The 8,636-nt window shown below is 43.3% G+C and overlaps 1 long non-coding RNA gene across 1 annotated transcript; it reads right to left on the bottom strand.

The window, feature by feature from the left end:
* Positions 1–2,196: 2,196 nt before the first annotated feature.
* On the bottom strand, positions 2,197–3,299 carry LOC121144275. The gene is made up of 2 exons (XR_005881594.1): positions 3,200–3,299; positions 2,197–2,443 (listed from the first exon to the last, which is right to left on the bottom strand). It is a non-coding gene; the product is annotated as an uncharacterized LOC121144275 (long non-coding RNA).
* Positions 3,300–8,636: the final 5,337 nt, after the last annotated feature.

The following is an 8,636-nucleotide window of genomic DNA, read 5'->3' as shown; positions in this document are numbered from 1 at the left end:
GTTGGTGCTGCCCATGAAAGAACAGTGCTTACTTTACAGGTAAAGCCTCACACCTCAGTTCTCGAAGAATCCAGCTTCCCTTGCAAACCCTCCTGAATAGGGTTTTCCAAATTCTGTTCCATTCCCAGCCCATGGCTGATAATAAGATAACATGAAAAGATGGAACTTCATTCTAATTGGTCATTGACTGACTAGTGCTCTACAACTAATGTGTGCACCAGATTTCTTTGGGGGGGGATTTTGTGTTGGGAAACCAGTAGACTGTTGAAATTGCTTGTAGATATTCCAGCTAGAACCCCAAAGCCACTTCAGGCTTACATCATGTGAAAACAATGAATACATGTAGTCAGTTTTAAAAAACTGAGGAATAATGTGGCTAGAGATGCCATCTGAGAGATTCCTCTGATTCTTGATCCTGCTGAGCCAGGATTGCACTTTAGTACTTGTATGAAAATTGTTTCCCTAACTTTGAAAGTAATTCTTGGGCTGAATGGAGTGTAATCAGATGAGTCTTGAATAAAAAAGCATATTCTGAGAGGGATGTCAGGACTCAAAGAAGAAGTTGGTGGCTACTGAGTGGTAAAATAGTTTGTCAGCCATGATTAGGAACAGTCTGCAATTTTCCTCCAGCACAATGGCTTGTGAATGAAAAATTCATAATAAAATCACTTTATTGCAGCCAACATGCCACTCACATTTATATTGAAATGGTTATGGTAAAGTGTATGCTGCACAGAGATGGTGTGTGTGTGTGCGTGTGTGTGTGTGTGTGTGCGTGCGTGCACGTGTGCACATGCTTGCGTGTATAGGGCATGCCCTGCCTGATGGCAATGATGCTGAAACACCTGGTCCAGAGAAATCAAAGTTCACCTCAGTGAAAAGGCAGCACTGTCCCAAGTTTCATTTCAGTTCATTTCTTCCTCTTCCACCTCCTCTTCTAATCTTTTTGCTTTCTTCCTTTTTCTTTTTCATTTTTTTTTGAGACATCAACTCACAGAGCACAAACTAGCCTTGGACCATCATCATCCCTGAGGATAACCTCAAACACCCGACCTTGGTCTGGCCTGAGCCACCACACCATATTTTAGGTTCTCATTTCTTATCTCTAGCCTGACAGTTGGACACTGTCTGTCTGGACGTCTACAGTTTTTTCACTTATGCCTTCACACTGTCCCACCTTAGTCCTTCTGAGTTGCAATGACAACACCATAAACTAAGTGGTTCCTGACAACAGAAATTCATTTCCCACAATTCTGGAAGCTGGGGCAGCAGATTTGATATCCAATGAAGTCTATCTCCTGGTTCATAGTGTCAGTGTTCAGGCATCTGTACTGCCTGTCCTTGGGGTTCTGGCAGGATACGTTCTCAGCTGCAGCACCAAGAGCACCATCTGTGCACACTCAATGTTTACTTTTTAAAGGACCCTGACCACCTCCCATCTCTCTCTCTGTCTCTGTCTCTCTGTTTCTCTGTCTCTCTGATTCTCTTTCTTCTTATCCTTATTCATAAGCAATTGTCCTCCCATGTGGCAGAAGGCCTCTTCCATAAGGCCAGAAGCCCTGACTCCTAATTCTTCCACTGGTAATGAGGATGCAACATCAACATAGGAATTTGGGAGAAAGATAAATGGTGTACAGCATGTGCCAAATCCTTTAATTAACACCATCTCTTCTATTTCTTCTAGAACAAAATTGAAAAGGAGGAAGTGGAAATTAATTGGGAATGAAGATGCAGCTGTTCTCTCATTGTAAAAGCAGAGATAAAAACAGCCACTCCACATAATGTAAATACTCACCTGGAAGGAAATATAAAATACTCACCTGGGAACGCAGGAGGGCTTGTAATGTTCTGGGTGTGTTCAGTGGCATGGTTAGCCATAAATACACTAAGTATTTCAAGGCATGATCATGTGTATGTGTGTGTGTGTGTGTGTGATCACATACACATGCATACACACACATGCACACACCCGTGTGTTCTGTTAGTATGTAGGTGAGTGTGTACAGCAGAGGGGCTAGAGATGAAATGGTTCAGATGTTTATGTTAGACATCATTATAGAGCAGCTATTATCTATTACTGAACAAAATGTATTCTATGGCCTTGAGGAGTGTACACTCTGACAAAGGAAATAGACACAAAAATAATTAAGAGATAACTAGCAGGGCACTGTCCAAATGAGCAAACAACTCTGGGAATTCTGGGGGAGCCATTTATTGTCCTAATGGGAATGAGAGGTGAACAGTATTCCAGAGATTTCTGTCTTGGTCAGCATTCAAAGACAAAAGTAGAGCAGAGACCCTCCAGACAGTTCAGCCATGCTGTGGTAGGGTTCTGACTGCTCATGTGAGGGCCTATGTGGATCTCTGTTCTGCTTTGGTTGTCAGGAGGTGGGAAGGGTTGAATAAGGAGGTCAGATCCAAAAGCAGCAATGGAGCAGGGGTGCTGCAAGGATCAAAATAAAAACCAATTAAAGGAAAAGAAAAGCAAAAGCAGAAAGCTACCATCCTTAGTCCCATGTATTTCTTTTTGACATCATGGACAAAGTCAGACATGCTAAGATACATTTTCTTAAATATATACTTTGTCACTTTAAAATGATGTGTGCACACATGTGCCTGTGTGAGTATGTGCACATGAATACAGGTAAGGGAATGAGATTCCCTAGAAGTCAAGCTACAGGCAGTTGTGAGCTGCCTGATGTAGGAGATGGAAACTGAATGCAAGTCCTCTGCAAGGACCGACTATGCTGTTAGCCTCAGATGGTCCCACAGGAAACTGTCCTGAATCCAAGTACGCCCAACACTTTCTCTGAACTTCCAGTGCCGGCATGTTCTTGTACCACTGTATGCTTCCTATCGCTGCTTCCTACTGCTGGCTGCCTTTGGGGAGGCACCAAGGACAGGAGGTAACCATCTTCATGACTCCTTCCACAGATACACACCAGTGATAGGATGCTCAGCTCATGAGGAAGAAGCTTCCGTATGGGTAGAGAACAGAGGTCACGTGTTAAGACTGAATGCAGTGGAAGGACTAAAGGCTCAGCCATGCTGCTGAGCCACTAACAGAAGGGGAAGCTAATGTAAGCGGAGCCCACGTAAAGTCTACAGCATTGATGCTACACACGGAAAATGACACTGGCGATGGATTTTAAAGAATCCGTTCATGGTCAGCCCCATCACACTGCTGTAATTCACTTACTCTATTCAGGTAAGCAATAGTTGCAGGACAGTTTTGGGAAGTTGATCCCCACATGGGTCAGTGAGCTTTAGCATCCAGATTCCTCCCATTTCCTGTGTCTTGTGAGTCTGACCTTGTAGAGACAGAATTTCAAGTCACATACTTCTATACCCAGCCAGATATGAGATAAAGGGATTTTTTATAGACAAGAGCATCAATATTATTGCTGGTAACTATAGATTTTTTAAAATGGTTTTCAGAGTCAATAATACTCAGTTCAAGTGCTGCTGTACCATAATGCTTTCTCTAAGCCGGACATTACCAGAAAGGAACAGGCCTTACTGGCTCCCAATGTCTCTTCCCCTCTGCTCACATGGGCAGGTGCTAAACAGCATTAGGATCGGGAAGGAAATCTGATCATCAGACAGAAAAAAAGACCTCATCATTGTACTCACACACGCCCGCTTTCCTGGGAACTTCATCTTCCCTCAAAGGTAAAAGAGCAAAGGAGTGTTTTCTTTGAAATCAGGTTTATGTAGGAAAGGTTAGGGAACTAAAAAGAAACAGGTGTACTAAAGATGGGTAGGGTGTCTACCAGCTCTTGTAGGATGTCAAGAGTGTTGTAGACAGAATAAGGGAACTTAATTTCAGATCAAGGTCCCAGAGTTCTGGAGATTACAGGACAAGCCAACCCTCTTTTAAGGGTTGATTGTGACAAGTTTGTTTTTAATATTTTGTGTGGTGACCCATATATACTAGCATAGGACCTGGTCAGAAACCAGGTGATTTCTTCTAGAAGGAGGTGGAAGGATGAGATGTAGCCAGGAACAAGAGTGGTGTTGGATTCATCAAGTTTATGCCTACTTGAAGTCCGGGGTCTCCTATGATGTGTGTGCTGGAGGAGAGGGGAGCTACTGTATACCAGCATCTCCTGAAGTACATCAGTGGTATAAGATGGCACATGTCTCCCTAATTATGTGACTGTGTGATTGCAGGGGCCACCAAAGCTCAAGTTCACAGAGGTGATGGGAGGGGGACAAAAGATGAAGTAATTGAAATGGCTGATGGGGAGTGCTGGCAGCAGGTGTCCCTAACCCCTTTACCTTGGGTGGTCATCCTCTCCCTCTTTTCTGTTCAGACAATTATCCCTTGAGATATCCACTCCCGAAATTACTGTTTCTTTTAAATTGTGATTATCCAAGAGCTAATTATTGGCTTTTGCACCATCGGTGGCTTTTTCTTGCCTCCCTGTGTCTCTCCTGCTGGTATCCATTTCCCTGTCATTAACACTTCCACCAGAGACTAGGGACAAGCAGCAGAGAAGGCCAGGCTCCAATCAGCCCTGAAGGTTGGCAGACGCTCCATGCACAGGTTCCTGGTTGGAAGGAATTAAAGTCTGGAGTTCACTGTGACACAGTGCTACCATTCACAGGGATAACTGAGAGAGGTGGGGGTTTGCTTCCTGTCAATAGTTTCTTTTGTCATGCTGGTTGGTAGAGTGAGGTGAGTGTCATCCTCATCTGGCTAGTCCTGGGTCTCCTGGTGTCTCAACTGTTGCCAGGCATAAGGTAACATTTGTACAGGTTCAGTTTATCTATAGACTCCATTTGAAGAATGGCGCTATGCATTAAAATCTACATGCACACCTTTTCTAACCATTTGAACTCAGGTCTTTTAATATGGATGGTGGTTGTGTTTCTGCCACCTCAGCGTTCCTTTCTGCTTCAGTCATGGAAACTGCGGTTGAGTTGTGTGGAAACAGAAATAATCTCCAAGTCTTTCTGGTTTGTGTGGTTCCAAACCTCAGCCCTTAGAAGGGGATTTGTGGGCATTGAAGAGTAAGAAAAGCAGGAGGGAGATGTAGGCATGCCTTCAGTAGATTGGAAGTCAGTTGACCTCAGGAGCATCTGTGTGGTGTGTTTTGTCAAAAGAACATGAACTCTAAGCATGACCCAGAAGAAGTCATGTTACTAAGCATGGAATGCTATGTGGCCCAGGGAAAGTGAAAATGAGAATTTAGGAGTAAGCTGTACACCCCAGCATGCAGCATCCCTCTTTGTCTTTACATAAGGTCTTCAGGAGAAAATTCCTGGAAGGAACTAGGCTGATTGCCATACCATCATTTTCAAGTAATCTGTTTCCCATGCATTTCAGAGTAAATCACACTGTTGATAATTATGTAAACAGCAGAGAATCTGTTTTGAAGTATATTATCAAGGATTTAGCAGTATGTTGTGGCTTGAATAGTAACTATCTCACAGAAGCTCATGGGTTGAAAACTTGGTCCTCAATGTTCAGTGGTTGAACTTCAGACTAAATCAGTAAAGTATTGCATTCATGACCTGGTAAATCTACATGGAGTCACAGCCTAGTGGGTTTGGAGGATGAAGTTTTGTTAGAAAAGTGAGCTCTTTCTCTCTGCTTCCTGGCTGCTATGGAGTAAGTAGCTTTCCCCATTACATGCTCTGTTATGATGGACTGGAACCAGGAGCCCTCCCAAAATCTCCCTTCTTCCCTTCAAAGGGTGGCTCCCTTATCAAGTTATGAAAGGAGAAAAGGACTGAGGAAATGATTCAATGTGAGGACAAGTGTGAGGACCAGGGTAGATTCCCAGAACATATGTAAAAACTGGGTAGGTCCTTCCTGTAATCCTAGCACCTGGGAAACAAAGACTGGGTATTCCCGAGGCAAACTGGATAGCTAGACTAGCTGAATTTGGTGATCTTAAGGTCCAGGACAACCCTGCCTCAGTAAATATGGTGAAGAATGGTTGAAGAAGTTACCTAACATCAACTGCTAACCTCTATATGCATGAATGCACCACACATGAAAACATGCACACGCACGCATGCACACCACACTAACAAAATGTAAAAACTTGAGAATGTACCTTAACAAAATTTCAAAATGTATCAAAAGCCTGTAAGTGTGTGCACATACATATTTACATATCTAAATGTATATGTATTTCCCCAAATTCTATTTTAGGGATGGTTACAGTAATGTAATAATCATGAACTCATTCAAAGGTTTAATTAAATTAAAGGATGCTTCTGTGGGTAACACTGTTAATCTACTTTCCTTTTCTAAATGTTTCTTGGTGTGGTATGATTTGGTTATAGTAAAATATACAAATATTTGCTTACAGTAAAATAAAAAATCTTAAGTATTCAGTTTTCTGAGTTTCAAAACCTGTGCACATCTGTGTAACTTACATGTTTACAACACATAACATATTTCTGCCATCCCGGAATATTCCTTTCCACTCATCTTGTCCATAAATGGCCACTGTTTTTATTTTATCATCATAGTTTAGTTTTGCTTGTAAAACATATTATGTGACAGTATTAAGTGTAGATTTTTTAAAAATCTTGGGTCTGGGGGCTAGGAAGTGGCTCAATGGATCAAGTCCCTGCTGTGTAAACTTGAGGATCTGTACTCAGATCTCCAGAGCCCATGTGAAAGGCCTGGCATGACGGCAGACATCTGTAAAAAGGAGACAGAGGACCCTGGGCTCACTGGCCAGCTTGCCCAACCAATCAGAAGGCTCTGGATTCTGTGAAAAGCCTGTCTCGTAAGTAAAAAGCAGGTAGAAAAGCTGCAGAGGGAGGTATCTGACGTCAACCTCTGGAGCACACACACACACACACACACACACACACACACACACACATGCACGCACTTCATTCTCTGTGAACCATGACTCTGAGCTGCCGTAGGCTTACACCTCTAGGTCTGAAAGTCTAGGAAAGACAAAATCCAAATACTGCCTCAGGAAGGAGGAAGTGACAAGATTCTATTCCCAGACAGAAATAGCTCAAGTATCTTTGTCACCCCAAAGGAGAGAAGAGTAGAGAGAGGTGTGTGGCATCCTCTTTCCTTCTTAGAGCTCACCATTCTGGATGTTGCATCATCAGAAATGATTCTACCTGGGCCCAACATGAACAGAGGCACCAAATGCTCTTGACTCAACGTCAAGACCAGGCTATCCTGTATGTACAGAAAAACTTTTGTCAGCTCACCTTAGCCGATTTACCTCCAACCCACCCCAATTCGCCCAAATCTTTCCAAGCTTTAGAATCTGGGGAACCCTCAGGGCGGCATGGACGGGTGCTTGACCAAATGTCCTATCCAGGCCTTCCCTCACTCTGCCACTATCAGAGTAAGGAGGTCTGCATGCCCCATAAAAAGCACAGCCTCTGCTTCAATTTTGCCTTCCCCAAATCTGCACAGAGTGAACACCAAATGACCCATAATGGCCCATCAATCACTGGCAGTCATGGCATATCACTGTGTCCATATAGGTAGTGTTTGCTTTGTGTTATTTCTGCTCTTGGTCTTACGAATGATTTTTTTCTTGAGGAGAAAGAAAGAAATCATACTGTGACTCCGCTTACTCCAATAAATGGCACAGGCTGAGAAAGCTCTGCCGGTCTCTTGTGCCTTCCCTCCCAACAGACAGAGCATGATGTACACTCACCCAACTTCAACAAACAGAAAGGATTTACCACAGGCAACAAAGAGGGCCTACCTCCCATATGCCACCGTGCTTACTTTAGGAATCTGGGGAGTCGGTCCACTTTGTCAATGGTCTTGCTACAACCCTACTTCCCAAAGTCACACCAGAGAGGTGGCAGCTTTTTGATGCTGGAAGCACAATTGCAGATTCTGTGAGTGCTAACTCCCAGGGAGCATTTGAGCACGCTAAGTAGTTGGCTTAATGAAACTCCATCAAGCACAATAGAAAAAGCAATATTTTTCTTTTGTTCTTTTTATCCATTTTCACATTTTAACAAATGTTGCTTCCTGAAATGGATATTTAGACACATTCACTGCTGAAATATTCCATTATTACTCTGCCTTCTATTAGCCAGCTTATTGTATTAGTGCTCAGATCAGGGATCACTGCAAATGACATTTATTTTAGGAAATTAGGAGAGAACTCTTCAGAATTAAACAACTTAATCCGTGTTTCTGATTGCAATTCACTGTAGTCTGCATAGTTCCTAACTCCCTTGGTGACCTGCGTTTAATTCTGTCTGTGGCAGCTCTCTGCCTAGGTGGTGGTGGTTGGTGGCTGTGGCAGGGGGGTGTAGGGGCGTTTCAGAAGCCAGAACTGACTCTAGTCATGCGTCTCAGTCATTCAATTCTCATATTCTGTTCTCCCTCGGGAAATCCTGTACCTTCCTTCCAGAGTGCTTGATTTTGTACAATGGTGTGTGGCGAGAGGTCACACACAGGTGTGGGGCAGCTTCTTCCTTCCTCTTGCACACCAGGAAGGAGCTATTTCTACAAGCACTTTTCTGTGATGTTAGTTGAAATGTGTGGCTTTTGTTCTCACAGCATCCCTCTTCCTTACACCTCTCTCCTCTTTATGTTCCATCTCCGGGACAAGTGAGCAGAGAATCCAGCCAATAAGACACGATGGGACGTTGTTTCTACACAAGTAAGTGATCCA

Source organism: Mesocricetus auratus, unplaced genomic scaffold, assembly GCF_017639785.1.
Source record: "Mesocricetus auratus isolate SY011 unplaced genomic scaffold, BCM_Maur_2.0 Super-Scaffold_100015, whole genome shotgun sequence".
Lineage (NCBI taxonomy): Eukaryota > Metazoa > Chordata > Mammalia > Rodentia > Cricetidae > Mesocricetus > Mesocricetus auratus.
This window is presented reverse-complemented; position numbering and strand designations above follow the sequence as displayed.